Below are 15318 nucleotides of genomic sequence, written 5' to 3'. Positions count from 1 at the left end.
CAGGGCACCTCCAGACCTCCCCTTACGTACCATTTTGGTCTAATGGAGAGGATTCCCTGCTTGCAGTTGGGAAGAAGGACTGGCTTGAAGATGGCGAGGAGAAGTTCATCTCCAGGAATAGGGGTACCACTAGTTGTGGGTTTGGGGCTGATCTTGCCAGTGCCGGTGTTGGTTCTGGTGCCAAAAGGAGGGGTGAAAGCAGCTTCCCAAAGTTGTATCTTGGTCTGGGGAAGGGTTCAATGGTTGGCACTGGTACCGGGGCTGGTCTCGGTATCAACTCTGGTGCTGGCACTGTGGTCTCCCAAGCCTCTTTCGCAGCCAGTGCCTTGCTCCTGTCCTTTGACTATGAGGATTTGGAGGACTTGCCTTTGGAAAATTGCTTCAGGCCCTCCTTGTGGGGTATGCACACTGCACACTCTGAACTGCGTTCATGCACAGTGGGGCTCTGTCACTCAGTGCTTGAAGGGGATAGCGCATGTGCCAGGTCTCCTTGCTCCAGAGTCAGACCAGTGCGCTCAACACGGAGGCTGTGTACCACTGTTACCTGGGTGATTGGCACCCAGGATCCTGGCGCCAATACCAGCAGTCTTGTCACCCTTTCAGATTTCTTCCTCCTGCTGGAACCAGAGGCATGGTGGCCATTTACTGGGGTGCATGCTGTAACTAGCCTCCTCAACTCTGGTTTGGAGGATGTCTTTTCTGGGATCAGACACTATCTTCATGGATTGCTCTGAGATGTAATTTGAGCCACATCTCTCTGTTTTGGGGTGTGGGATGAGAAGGAGCAGCAGACAGAGCAATTGTTGGGGTTACATCCTTCCACCAGGCAGAACAGACATTTGCTGTGCCCATCAATTCCAGGCATAAGACTGTCACACAATGGGCAGCATTTAAGCCTTGTGGGTTTAGAGTCTGCATGCCAGTGACTGGTGTGACGTGTCTTGACCTGCTGTGGAGGGTGGGTGGGGGGACATACAGGGGGTGGACAAGGGGGCTCCTCTACTTTTCCTTGGATGTTCCACACAAAAAAAGAAGGAGCAATGAATAAATGAGTAATAAGAAATTGATGAGCGATTTCTTCACAAAAAGGTTAAGTTTGAAGCTCAAGGAACAGCAGCAGGTTGGACAGTCCAGGTTGCCTCTCATTGCCACAGACGCTAAGTGGTAACTGAAGGAGGGTTGCAGCTACTCTGACCTTTAGGCCCTCACACTGAAGCAAGAGTAGGCATAGGGCTCCTAATGGACATTGCCATTCAAAATGACTCCGCTCTCACACCCAGGAAGCACAGTATGGAATCCATACGGACATATACTTGAAGAAGCAGCTCAGATACCAGGGTGATGGGCATAGCATGGAAACCTAGACAGAGAGAAGCAGGATTGCCTCCAGCTGCCATAGTTTTTTTGGAGGTGCTGTCAGTTGCTTTTTCATCTATCAGATAAAAGATCTCTAAGGAGGGAAATAATAAAACCTCCAAGACAATTCAAATAAATAAATACATACATACAATCAAGAGAGGCCATGAAATAAAAAGGAATACTGGTGGGATTAGAGCAGCCAAGGAAAGGAGAGGCTGGCCCTCCAACCCCGGCCCCGTCCATCACTGCCCCACTTGAGGCTTGGCAGCATACTCACGTTCCCACAGTAGCCAATCTATTACTGCTTGGAATAAATTTCCCAGCCGCCGCCTCCTCCTTTTTCTCTCTCTCTCTCTTTCAGTCCTCAGGAGTCCTGTTTGGCAGCCTACAGATCCCCCTCCTCTGCTGTAAATGTCTAGCAATCAGCCAATCTGATGCAAAAAGCATTACCCCCTTCTTCATGGGAAAGAGAGAAACCTGACTCCATGCTGAGACATTTCCTCTAGGGTTCTGTCAGTCTCTCTCTCTCAAGCCCCCCTCTGCCTCTCTCCCTCTCTCTTTTTCAGAAGCTACCTCCAGCACAGAGAGTGCTATTCCTTCCGGAAAGGGTTGTGTGTGTTCATGGAAATTTTACTTGGACCAAGAACAGGCCTTATTTATTTTTCCTTTGTTCTCCATTTCCCCTTTCAGGGTTTAAACAAAACCCTGACAATGTAATCCCAGCCGCACTATTATGTAATTTCACTTATTTATTACTTTTGGAAAGAAATACAGTAGGAAGAGCTCCTTGGTATCTTATCTTGAAATGTCCCAGGCTGGCACTAGAATGACAAATGAAGGCTCGGTTAGAGTGTCATGGGCTCTGCAGACCTAGTCTTGCTCTGGTTTGCAGGCATTTCTTATTGACAAGGCCCCTGCTAACCAAGCCTTTGGGTTGCAGTGCCATACCCCTAAAAATAAGGTCCCTATTGAGCAGATCTCCAGTGGCTGGTCCACACTGGTGATAAACATATGGTATCCTGAAAAGGGGCAGTTTTCCAGTATGAAAAAAACAAGCCTAACATACTTAATTCAAAAAGAAAAGGAGTACTTGTGGCACCTTAGAGACTAACAAATTTATCTGAGCATAAGCTTTCGTGAGCTACCGCTCACTTCATCGGATGCATTCAGTGGAAAATACAGCGGGGAGATTTATATACATAGAGAACATGAAACAATGGGTGTTACCATACACACTGTAACGAGAGTGATCACTTAAGATGAGCTATTACCAGCAGGAGAGCAGGGGGGGGAGGAGGGAAAACCATTTGTACTATTTTCGACGTCTCCGACTCAAGGAATATTTCCAACACACCTCTGAACAACATACTAACCCACAGAGACCCTCCTACCAAGACTGCAAAAAGAAGGATTCTGGGTGCACTCCTCCTGAAGGTTGAAACAACAGACTGGACTTCTACATAGAGTGCTTCCGCCGACGTGCACGGGCTGAAATTGTGGAAAAGCAGCATCACTTGCCCCATAACCTCAGCCATGCAGAACGCAATGCCATCCACAGCCTCAGAAACAACTCTGACATCATAATCAAAAAGGCTGACAAAGGAGGTGCTGTCGTCATCATGAATATGTCGGAATATAAACAAGAGGCTGCTCGGCAGCTCTCCAGCACCACTTTCTACAAGCCATTACCCTCTGATCCCACTGAGAGTTACCAAAAGAAACTACAACATTTGCTTAAGAAACTCCCTGAAAAAGCACAAGAACAAATCTGCACAGACACACCCCTGGAACCCCGACCTGCGGTATTCTATCTGCTACCCAAGATCCATAAACCTGGAAATCCTGGGCGCCCCATCATCTTAGGCATTGGCACCCTGATAGCAGGATTGTCTAGCTATGTAGACTCCCTCCTCCGGCCCTACGCTACCAGCACTCCCAGCTACCTTCGAGACACCACTGACTTCCTGAGGAAACTACAATCCATCGGTGATCTTCCTGAAAACACCATCCTCGCCACTATAGATGTAGAAGCCCTCTACACCAACATTCCACACAAAGATGGACTACAAGCTGACAGGAATAGTATCCCCAATAATGTCACGGCAAACCTGGTGGCTGAACTTTGTGACTTTGTCCTCACCCATAACTATTTCACATTTGGGGACAATGTATACCTTCAAATCAGCGGCACTGCTATGGGTACCCGCATGGCCCCACAGTATGCCAACATTTTTATGGCTGACTTAGAACAACGCTTCCTCAGCTCTCGTCCCCTAATGCCCCTTCTCTACTTGCACTACATTGATGACATCTTCATCATCTGGACCCATGGAAAAGAAGCCCTTGAGGAATTCCACCATGATTTCAACAATTTCCGCCCCACCATCAACCTCAGCCTGGACCAGTCCACACAAGAGATCCACTTCCTGGACACTACGGTGCTCATAAGCGATGGTCACATAAACACCACCCTATACCAGAAGCCTACTGACCGCTATTCCTACCTACATGCCTCCAGCTTTCACCCAGACCACACCACACTATCTATTGTCTACAGCCAAGCTCTACGATACAACCGCATTTGCTCCAACCCCTCAGAAAGAGACAAACTCCTACAAGATCTCTATCAAGCATTCTTACAACTACAATACTCACCTGCTGAAGTGAAAAAACAGATTGACAGAGCCAGGAGAGTATCCAGAAGTCACCTACTACAGGACAGGCCCAAAAAAGAAAATAACAGAACGCCACTAGCCATCACCTTCAGCCCCCATCTAAAACCTCTCCAACGCATCATCAAGGATCTACAACTTATCCTGAAGGACGACCCATCACTCTCACAGATCTTGGGAGACAGGCCAGTCCTTGCTTACAGACAGCCCCCCAACCTGAAACAAATACTCACTAGCAACCACACAACAGAACCACTAACCCAGGAACCTATCCTTGCAACAAAGCCCGTTGCCAACTGTGTCCACATATCTATTCAGGGGACACCATAGGGCCTAATCACATCAGCCACACTATCAAAGGCTCGTTCACCTGCACATCTACCAATGTGATATATGCCATCATGTGCCAGCAATGCCCCTCTGCCATGTACATTGGTCAAATTGGACAGTCTCTACGTAAAAGAATAAATGGACACAAATCAGACGTCAAGAATTATAACATTCAAAAACCAGTCGGAGAACACTTCAATCTCTCTGGTCACTCGATTACAGACCTAAAAGTGGCAATTCTTCAACAAAAAAACTTCAAAAACAGACTCCAATGAGAGACTGCTGAATTGGAATTAATTTGCAAACTGGATACAATTAACTTAGGCTTGAATAGAGACTGGGAGTGGTCATTACACAAAATAAAACTATTCCCCCCCCTTTCCCTGTTCCTCAGACGTTCTTGTCAAGTGCTGGAAATGGCCCACCTTGATTATCACTTCAAAAGTCCCCCGCCTTGCTGGTAATAGCTCACCTTACCTGATCACTCTCCTTACAGTGTGTATGGTAACACCCTGTTCACTGGGAACACGAATGAAACTTCCCCCAGTCATTTCATACAGCCCACTGAGCAAATCTGAGAACTTTCAGACACTACCTGTGTGGTTTGCTGTGTTGGTCCCAGAATATTAGAGACACAAGGTGAGTGAGGGCCAGTTAAAAGATATTCTGTGTCACTGACTTAGATTCTACCAGAGAAAGAGATGACTCTAAAGTCTGCTGTATCATGAAGGTAAACTGTCTAGGGAGGTTGTGGAATCTCCATCACTGGAGATTTTTAAGAGCACGTTGGACAAACACCTGTCAGGGATGGTCTAGATAATACTTAGCCCTGCCCCGAGTGCAGGGAACTGGACTAGATGACCTCTCAAGTTCCCTTCCAGTTCTACGATTCTATGAACTGCCAAGGCAGGAAACACTCTGGTGGGCCAGCAACTGCTTTCAGGATGGTGAACTTATTCGTACCCTGGCCTTGAACTAGCAATCAGAATTTTTAAGATAGCCACTCTTGCATCCCCCCACAATTGGAGCCCAAATCTGGCCTATGGCAACCTCCCTCTGTTAGGGGTTAGAAGGGAATTTAGTCTCTATATATCCTATCCCAAGCTTCATCCCGCCCTGCTATTACATACACACAGCTCCAACAATAGAGCTTCCCACCCCATCCATCCCTAGCCCTGAGGGATTTGAATCATGGACTTTCCCTGCATGGGATGAAACTCACTCTAGTCCAAAATTCTGAATTTTCTATATTTAGTCCTGGACCAGTGCGAGGAGGAAGGAAAAAGAGTGGCACTGCCAGACCAAGGAACCAATGAGGGTTTGTGATCTCTCACAAAGCACCAAAGCTACAAACTAACCCAACACAGCTGAAAAACACAGAGGCCAGCTTTCATTCTCAGTACTACGTGTGTAGCTAGCCCTGATGGACTGGAGCTATTGGACCTTTACAGTTCTATATTTCTGATGACCAGCTTGGTTCCTCCCTCTGCCCCCCACCCCCCATCAGCTTTTAAATGTTGTAAACATGTTCATCTCTAACTCCAGCCATTTGTGAGATCTCAGCTACTGAAGCCCGAGCGGAAATGAAGTGAAGGAAGAAGAAAACCAAACCCAAGAGGGTAATGAAGCGTGTGTGCGCACGCAAGTTTGTACGACTGCTGAACGATAACGGCCTGACATCCTTGGAAACTGAAGTCTCCTCTCTATAACACCGGTAGAGCACAAGCAGTGCAATCTGCATTCACATTGCCTAGCTAGTGTGCCTTGTCCTGTGCTGGGTGGCCACCTGCAGGGGTAAGAAGGTAATTCTGCTTGCCTGGCTCATCCTCTGCTGCCATGGCCCATGCGGGAGTTCCCCACCAACTAGTTGTAATGGTGATATTTGTGATGTGGACTCCTGTTCACTGGGAACACGACTGAAATTTCCCCCAGTCATTTCATACAGGCCACTGAGCAAATCTGAGAACTTTCAGACACTACCTGTGTGATTTGCTGTGTTGGTCCCAGAATATTAGAGACACAAGGTGAGTGAGGGCCAGTTAAAAGATATTCTGTGTCACTGACTTAGATTCTACCAGAGAAAGAGATGACTCTAAAGTCTGCTGTATCATGAAGGTAAACTGTCTAGGGAGGTTGTGGAATCTCCATCACTGGAGATTTTTAAGAGCACGTTGGACAAACACCTGTCAGGGATGGTCTAGATAATACTTAGCCCTGCCCCGAGTGCAGGGAACTGGACTAGATGACCTCTCAAGTTCCCTTCCAGTTCTACGATTCTATGAACTGCCAAGGCAGGAAACACTCTGGTGGGCCAGCAACTGCTTTCAGGATGGTGAACTTATTCGTACCCTGGCCTTGAACTAGCAATCAGAATTTTTAAGATAGCCACTCTTGCATCCCCCCACAATTGGAGCCCAAATCTGGCCTATGGCAACCTCCCTCTGTTAGGGGTTAGAAGGGAATTTAGTCTCTATATATCCTATCCCAAGCTTCATCCCGCCCTGCTATTACATACACACAGCTCCAACAATGGAGCCTCCCACCCCATCCATCCCTAGTCCCCAGAATACTTTGCAGCACAGCATGCCTGAGCTAGGATAGGAGTCCTGGGTGTGCTCTGCTGGAGAGTTCTTTCAATGTTTTCGCTGCTGCAGAGACAGATAGGAATACAAGCACAGCTTCCTCATCACTGAGCAATAATTTCCTGTGCTGGATGGAAGCTACCTCCAGCACTTACAGGAAACTAGAAGACTGTTCCATAGCACAACTGCACTATGAATTATTCAGAAGGCTGTTAAATTATGCAGAAGCAATCCCATCATTCCCCAGGCCATGCTGAATGCAGGTGCCGTCACTCATAGCTCCAGAAGCTGCTGTTAGACAAGGATTCAAGACCACATTTCTGCGTATGGATTGTATGTATCTGAGCATGCACAGACAAATCTACAGTCATGCAGCAAACAGCAGGATGACAGAGGTGGGAAACTTCTCCCCAGCCCCAAAATGCTCAGAGAATCTCAATATTAACCCCTGGGGTTTAGGGAGCAGATAGTGTCTCCTTGGAGCCAGGTGTGATGGCATCTCTTTTTCTTATCTGCACACCTGCACGAAGCAGTAGGGGAGCTAGCAGGAGGTCCCAGTTCGTTTGGCCCTGGCACAGGGAGAATGAAAGGAGGAGGCAGTTGGAACATGAAGGGGTTGGCTGGACATATTCATATTGGAGGCAATGGAGAGGCAGAGCAGCATGCGGAGAGAGCAGGGAGGACGGTCTGAAGGCAGGAGGTGTGTCTTCTACCCCCCTCCCTGCAGCAAACCCCCACCTTACAGAAATGCATACATCCTGGGGAAATGTTGGGCAGGGACAAGGAAATGTTCTCTCAAGCAATAGGGTCATTAAATAACCAAGCATGATCCACAATGTTCCCTTCAAGGCACACAGGTATCAAGGCTTATCCTAAAAGGGAAGGATTAGATGCCTGACACCCTCAATGTTTTCATTCTTTCTCATTGTGAGCTCCTTGAGGGCAGGATGTGGGTTTCTTCTTACTCTGTGCAGCACCAAGCACACGGTCATTACCACAAATGCTATGCTCAGCCTCCCTTCAAAGAGCTGCCCTTGCTGGAAACCAAACTGCCAGAGGATCCAAGACTCCTCCACCCCAAAACACTCAGTCTCTATGAACTACTTCCTCTCACCTGCTGCCCAGCTGGATGCCTCACTGGTGGTGGCTGTGGGAGAGAAACAGAAAGCACTGCCCTAACCTTCTCTCCTGCCTCTGAACAATGCAGCATAACTTCAGCTCCTCTCTCAAAGGGAGTGGCATCCAAAAGGGGGTCTCCTTTTCATTCTTCTCTCTCAGGCCTGCTGTCTCTCTCGCTTGCAGCTCAATTCCAATAGCTTTAATGCCACAACAAGGTACCAGAATGTGGCTAGAGTCAACACAACAGGTGTCTGTGTATAGATCACTGGTTTCACAGAAGCAAGAGAGTTTTTGAAGCATGACTAATTTGCATTTTTTCCTCTATGCATCTCAAGTTTGCTTGCTGAGGTTTACAAAACTGCCATTATGAAAAGAAAAAGTCTACTTAAAGTTACACCACAGCCCCAAATACATTCAGGGTTCTGATTCCAACCCCACTAGTCCTGGCCTATCCTGTAGGGATTTACATAATTAGAAAAAATAGCACTGATGGGGAAGCCAATATGGGGGAACAGATCTGGTGATAGATGAGGGGAGGGCGGGACTGGGGGCTGGAATCTTGATCTGGTAAAACAGTTCAGAATCAACACAGCGGCACCAATCATGCAGGTGTCTTCTGGGCCACTGATGAAACCATTCATGAGGAAGCAGTCAGGACCAGGGAGTTCTATTCCTCGCTCTGCTACCAACACTACGTGGGAGAGACTTTAGGCAAGTCACTACCTCTCTGTGCCTCAGTTTCCTCTGTTGTAAAATAGGGATAACACAACTGTCTCACAGGACTTATTTCCCTTAATTAATCAGAGGGAGGTGAGTATCTTAGTTAATGAGGCTAAATCAGTTAATGCTTGGTAAAGCCCTTTGAGATCATGAGGTGAAACTTGCCAGAGAAGTGCTAAGTATTGTGATGATTATTACAAAGGACACCTGGGTACTTCCCCAGTCACCTTTGCCCCCTGGACAATCACCCCTCCCCACATCCAACCAAAGCTAGTAAGACAAGCGCTATCCTCCCAGCCTGGGGGCTGCTGCAGAAAGAAGGAAGGTGCTCAAATACTACAGTGATGGGTAACAGAGAAAATCCTAGACAGACAGACAGATACAGGGCTGGGTACTCCTTAGCCCAGAGCCAGCCAAGGAAGCAAGCAACTGATTAATTGGGCTCCCCATACTGCTGAGCACAGGAGGTGAGTGTCTTTGTGTGCAGAGTCAGCTGCCTCAGCAGGAAGTCCTGCATCAGTGGCTGATCCCACCCTGGGTTGGGGTGGCTGTTTAGTGCATTACCCAGATGCAACAAACCCCTCCCCACCCACAGGGAAACTGATTTTCCTCATGCTGATTTCCTCTGCCTGCCCAAGGCTATATGCTTCAGTGGGGAGACATCAAAGGAAAAGCCAGGACTAGAGTGCTGTGCCTCCTCCTGGGGGGGTACTCAATTGGGCAAGTGTCTGGGCAAAATTATCCCCTTTGCTTCAGGGCTGGGGAGGGGGCGTTGCAGCCAAAGAGGCACCTGTTGCTCTCAGGAAAGGCTTGAGGGAAACAAAGGGTTAGCATTACAAAGTGGTATCAGGGAGTCTGATGAGATCTGTGGAGTCAAGGTCCTGTTTCCTGAGAGCTGCAGCCAGAGTCCAATGGGAGGGGAGGGGCAGAAATCCAGTTCTATCTTCTCAGGGAGTGTATCACTACACCACAATTCCAATACAAACCCATCTCCTTCTGCCATAGGGAGGGGGGCCGTCACAGCTCTGTCAACCACTGCTCTTCTGGTCCTGGGCCGCTACACAGCTCTTCCAATGCACCACAATCCTGCCCTCCAGCAACCACTGCTCTTCTAGTCCTGGGCCGCTACACAGCTCTGCCAATGCACCACAATCCTGCCCTCCAGCAACCACTGCTCTTCTAGTCCTGGGCTGCTACACAGCTCTGCCAATGCACCACAATCCTGCCCTCCAGCAACCACTGCTCTTCTAGTCCTGGGCCGCTACACAGCTCTGCCAATGCACCACAATCCTGCCCTCCAGCAACCACTGCTCTTCTAGTCCTGGGCCGCTACACAGCTCTGCCAATGCACCACAATCCTGCCCTCCAGCAACCACTGCTCTTCTAGTCCTGGGCTGCTACACAGCTCTGCCAATGCACCACAATCCCGGCCTGCAGCACCTCCTCCTACAGGCACTCTCATGCTGCTCTCTATCAATGCACCACAACCCTAACCTGGAACGCTGCCCGTGGTTCCTGTGTAACCCCTCCCTGCCGTTCTGTCAGCGTTCCTCAGCACTGCCTGCTGGTCCCATCCTGAAGGGGACTCCTTCCCCACCCCACGCTGAACGGTTCTGTCAGTGCCACCAGCCTCCAAAGTGAATGCAAGATGGAAAACATTTAGCACACACCTGCATAGGTAGCTGCATTGCACCTCTCCCCCCCCCCCCCCCGCACATTCCCTGACTTCAGAATAACCCTCTCATTGCTAGATGCACCCTGCTGAGCCTCCAGCCATCCGGAGACTGCACCCTGTGAGCAGGATGAATAGTGCCAGGGATGGGGTAAGGGGCCAGCCAAGCTGGGGGTGGAGAGGGGCTCGCCTATCTCCCCTCCATGCAGTGACCTCAGGAAGCTCGAAATGTAGACAGGCCCTTTGAGGTACCTGGACTGATTCAGAGAAATGACCCAGGTTCTTGCGCCAGTTGGTAACTCCCTATCTTCCCCTCCGCTTCCTGCCCTGGAGTTAATGTCAGCTGTACCAGTCTTCTTCAGCACTTCCTCCTCCTCCTCCTCCAGCCACATCCCTTTCTGATTGGGTCATAGATTCCAACAATGTACAAAGGGCTCATTTCAGAGCAAATAACCCTATCTCCAATCTAACCAGCCCTGGTGAATGCTGGCACGAGCTCCCTCACCCTGCCCACCACCACCACGCTCCCCTCCCTCCCTCTCTCTCTCTGCTCTGATGTGCGGGAGAAGACAGACATCATTTGGGGAGGGGAGGAGGGAAAGTGCATTTATCTTAAAGCTGGTATTCTCAGAATAGCAAGAAATCCAGGCACAGGGTGCTGAGAACCCTGACCCAATGCAGAGTTTATTGCCTGGCTAACAAATTAATGCAGGAGTGGGAGAGAGAAAGAGAGAGTGTGTACCCGTGTGTGCTTCACACACTGCCTATGCACAACTACACCTTTACACGCAATCATGAACACGTGCCGTACACTCAGCCACACAGAGACACCACATGGGCTTGCAGACTTAAACTGTACATACAAATGCACACCCTGAACATGAAAACACACAGTAAATGCATGCATTATTGGACACTCCCAGTCTTTGCCCATACATACCTGCCCCCGGCCCGCAATACACACCCAGACATGCACAAAGGCACAATGCATGCACCCACTACACAAACAGGCACAAGTGCTCACAAAGACACAATACCACACACGCACAATGAACTCAACCTCACATGTACACTGTCCGCACAAGTGACCAGTCCAGTCACACTCACCCATGCACACCTGGCTAGTAATAGGTGTCCACTGACTCTGCAGCCGCAGGGAAGATTCAGTTCCACAGGGATCTTCAGCAGAAGTGCCATAAAGTTGGTGTAGTTTTCAAAGTCCTGTGCAGGGCACAAGGGCCCCCATTTCAAAACTCCTGGCAGACCCCAAATGACTGTGGGCCTGCCCTGACACACACCCCGCCCCTCCTCCCCAGTTTAGACCAACTCTTCTTGATTGCATTGCTCAGAAAGTCTGTTCATACAGCACAGGGAACTATTTCTTCTTCCAACCTTACTGACGTTTGCTGTGAGGAAGAGGCCATGGCTCAGCTTTGAAACTGCAGTCAAAATGGCTCAAAGTGTTCCGGACAGCAGACTTGGGCAGGCTTCAAGAGCATCATGGACCAAAGGCATTGTGTGTCTCCAGACACGTCAGAGGCAGCAGCTCAGTCACCACATTAGGAACCGGCCTTCAGGCATTCATCTGCCCCCTCTCCACAACCCCAGGTCAGGATATTTCACCTCTGTTGACGATGGGCATTCTGTCTCCAGAAGGGTCTCTTGTACATCCAAAGGATTAACACCCAGCTATGCAGGTACAGCAGAGCATCCTTGCAGGAGGGAACCTCACACCTGCAGCTGATTTCTTGTCACTACTGCAGAACCATCTCAGGGTGGAGAGGCAGGACCAAAGATTGGAGCAGGAGTTCTGTGATGCCCAGCCGTTAGACTCAAGGTTTCATTCCCTGTCCGTTGTTTATAAGGACAGGGACTACTTCAGTGCCTAAAGGATGTTTGTAAGGATGTAAAGGAGGGGAAAATCAAGGGATTCCCAGAAACAGACCCAGAGGACTGCTTTTGTCCAATCCTGGTTTAAAAACATGTCCCCCACACTCACTATTTTCTGTTTCAGGAGTGGGGACTCTGGAGGTGCGCTCTTGAGTGAGGTTTCCGTTGCCTTGAGCTCCCCTCACAGGCTGTGGTTCTCAGCTGGCTTGAGCTCTAATTTTGGGTCCTAGGTTACCTTGAGCTCTGCTCTTAGAAGCTGGTAGTGACTCAAGCTCCATCCACAGGGAATTACAAGTGATTTTTCTTGGGGGATGGGAGAGGTGCTCAGAATTGACTCAAGCACCAGGTTTGAGGGAGGGACCCAGATAACACGAATTCTTGTCTTGGGGTGGGGGGGGGGAGGGGAGGGGAGTGGGAGTTCCAGCTAAGGTGACTTCAGCTCCATTACTGGGGGTGCGGGTTTGTGATGACTCAAGCTCTGCAGGCCAGGGTGGGAGTCTGTGGCAACTGGAGATTTGCTCGCATGACTGGGTGGTTCCTGGTGATTCAAGCGGTGCTCCTCGCGGCAGTAGTGGTGGGCGTTTGGGGTGATTTGAATTCACGCTCTGGTGGTGGGGTTTGCTGGTGACCGGAGTGCCATTCTCTGAAGGGGTGTCTCAGTGACCAAAGCTTTGCCCTTTTGGGGGTCAGTTTTCCTGCTGACCCAAGCTCTGCTCACATGGGTGAGGTCCTGGTAACCTGAGTTCTGCTCTGGGAGATGTGGAAGGACTTTCTGGTGACCCAAGTTCTGCTCTCGAGCGTTGTCACCAGACATCCCTTGATAAAAACACAGGCTGAGAGAGCTCAGTACTGTCTCCATCCCTCCTGCTTTGCCTCTCTTTCTGTCTCTCTCTCATCTCTGCGAGCTGTCTAAGCAGGTCTGCAGCTGCAGCACACACTCTGTCCCCCCCCATCACCTTTGTCACGCTTGTGTGGAGAAACAGATCTCGCGATGGCAAAATTGCACACACACACACACACACACACTGCTTTAGAACAAATATAGAGATATTTATAGCTAACAACTCCCTAGGCATTACCAGCAGCCCTACAGAATTGGGGAGGGACGCAGAGCCCACGTCCCTTTGTGCCCAGCCCTTGATGGGGGATTATATCAATCTGACATGGGGACTGAAGGGAGACGATGTCTGATTATCTGTATTTTATATTCCTTCCCAGCCCCCGTGCAGATACTCCTTTTCCTCCCTATAGAATGCTGCAGGGCTGGCACACGTATACAGTCAGTACCCTCCTGGCACGGAGAGCGCGGGCAGCAGATGGGCCTCCTGCTGCAAAATGACTGGGTTGCAGGCTCCCCTCCTCGCTTGGTGTGGCTCAGGCTGTGTTTTGCGGGGGTGGCAGAGAGATGGCTAGGGGAGTTGTGACATATTCTTCTGCCTCCCCAGGACCGACACTTTGTTGTGTGGGAAGCTGGGATGATCGGGTGTTTGAAGGGGAAGCATCTCTCTCCCTGGCAGCCTATATAAGACATTATCACCGTACATTCTTGCAGACACAGGTTGCTTTGCGTCTATGGATGCTTGGGGAGGGGGGAGCTGAGATTTCCTCCTTCCCCTTGCAGAAGCTACAGCTGTTCTTGGGGTAGGGGCTGTAGGCCACACACATAAAGGGAAAGAAAATGAAAGACTCATAGGGGAGCCAGAGGGATTTTAAAACCCTCCCCTCCACCCTGCGACTCCTGCAGGGGTAGTGAGGAGGGAGCAGGGATGCTGAAAGGAGGAGCTGGCCCAATTTGGACAGAGAGGAGGCCAGTAACCTCTCAGCCCCCATGTGAACAAACAACTTCCCAGCCCCTTTTCCCCCTGCTCTAAATTGCTCATTTTTTCAAGATCAGCCCTTTAAACTTTCCCCCCAGCTCCTGGCAACACATACACACACGTGGGGGGGGGGGGGGAAGGGGCAGATTGGGGGTGGGTGCGGAGGGCCAGAGGGGATGCAGGAGGTCAGGAGGAGAGAGAGGGGGAAAAGGAGAGATGAGAGGAGCAGGGAAGAGGGTAAGGAGGGAAGGGATGACAGAGGGGGAACAGGGGAGTGGGCGGGATGGGGAAGGAGAGGGATGTAGGAGAAGGTGACAGGGCAGATGAGGAGAGGGAAAGAGGGAGGACGGATGCTGGGCAAAGGGGAGAGGAGAGGGCAGCTAGGAGAGGGAGGCGGAGGATAGTGGGCATGGGAAGGAGAGGCGATGGGAAGCCGGGGGAGGTTAGGCAAGTTGGGGGGTGGGGGAGAGTCGGGGGGGGGGCGTCTCTCTCACTCACCCATCGCCCCCCTTTGCTGGCTCTCAGCAGCGGCGGCGGCTCTTCGGCTTCCTGGGCCCCCGGCGGGGAGATGCTGAGATCTGCGGCAGCCTCTCGCCCCATCCCTGGTTCCAGCAGCCGCCCCCCGGCATGGCTCAGCCCCGGCCTCCAGCCCCCCCCCCCCACACACACCCCCCGCCCGCGCCCCCTCTCTCGCTGCCTGCGATCGCGGCTACCCGCCACCCCCAGCGGCAGCCGCCGCCGCTTCCCTGTGCAGGGGGCAGCCCAGGAAGAGCAGGAGGACGCGCGGCTGGGGCTGGGGGGGGGGCGGCGCTGGTTGGGGCGGGGGAAGCTGAGCGGGGACGGGAGAGCAGAGGGAGCCAGCGGCGGCCAGCCAAGAAAATAAAATGGATGATAAATAAATAATAATAATAATAACACCCCTCCCCCCCCCGCCCCCTGAATCAGCCCTGCGGCCACAGGGAGGGATCCGAGCCCTGGTGCGCCGCAGAGATCAGCCTGGGGACAGCGTCTCTCCTTCCCTCTGCTGGCAACATTTGGCAGGTCTGCGGCAAGTCGTTCATGTGTGTGGCAGCAGCGCCCCTGCCCGCGGGGCTCCCGGTCCCCGGCTCCGGCACCAAAAGCACCAGCCAACCCGCCTCCCCACCCGGCCGCCGCCC

The 15318-nt window shown here is 50.9% G+C and overlaps 2 protein-coding genes across 6 annotated transcripts in view; both read right to left on the bottom strand.

Annotated features, from left to right (window-relative positions):
* The window catches only part of MIURF (mitochondrial elongation factor 1 upstream open reading frame), a 48981-nt gene extending 34237 nt beyond the window's left edge, over window positions 1-14744 (bottom strand). Inside the window, exon 1 of the mRNA XM_073326811.1 lies at window positions 14660-14744. The gene's annotated coding sequence lies outside the window, so the exon portion shown is untranslated. The remainder of the gene's footprint in view (window positions 1-14659) is intronic.
* MGAT3 (beta-1,4-mannosyl-glycoprotein 4-beta-N-acetylglucosaminyltransferase) overlaps window positions 1-14746 on the bottom strand; it is a 36909-nt gene extending 22163 nt beyond the window's left edge. For 3 of the 5 annotated variants that reach the window (XM_073326800.1, XM_073326801.1, XM_073326802.1), the window contains exon 1: window positions 14660-14740. The gene's annotated coding sequence lies outside the window, so the exon portion shown is untranslated. Of the gene's footprint in view, window positions 1-11561; window positions 11587-14659 lie in introns of those variants that run through there. The other 2 variants (XM_073326798.1, XM_073326805.1) reach the window with 2 other exon arrangements.
* Window positions 14747-15318: the final 572 nt, after the last annotated feature.

Source organism: Lepidochelys kempii, chromosome 1 (genome assembly GCF_965140265.1).
Source record: "Lepidochelys kempii isolate rLepKem1 chromosome 1, rLepKem1.hap2, whole genome shotgun sequence".
Lineage (NCBI taxonomy): Eukaryota > Metazoa > Chordata > Testudines > Cheloniidae > Lepidochelys > Lepidochelys kempii.
This window is presented reverse-complemented; position numbering and strand designations above follow the sequence as displayed.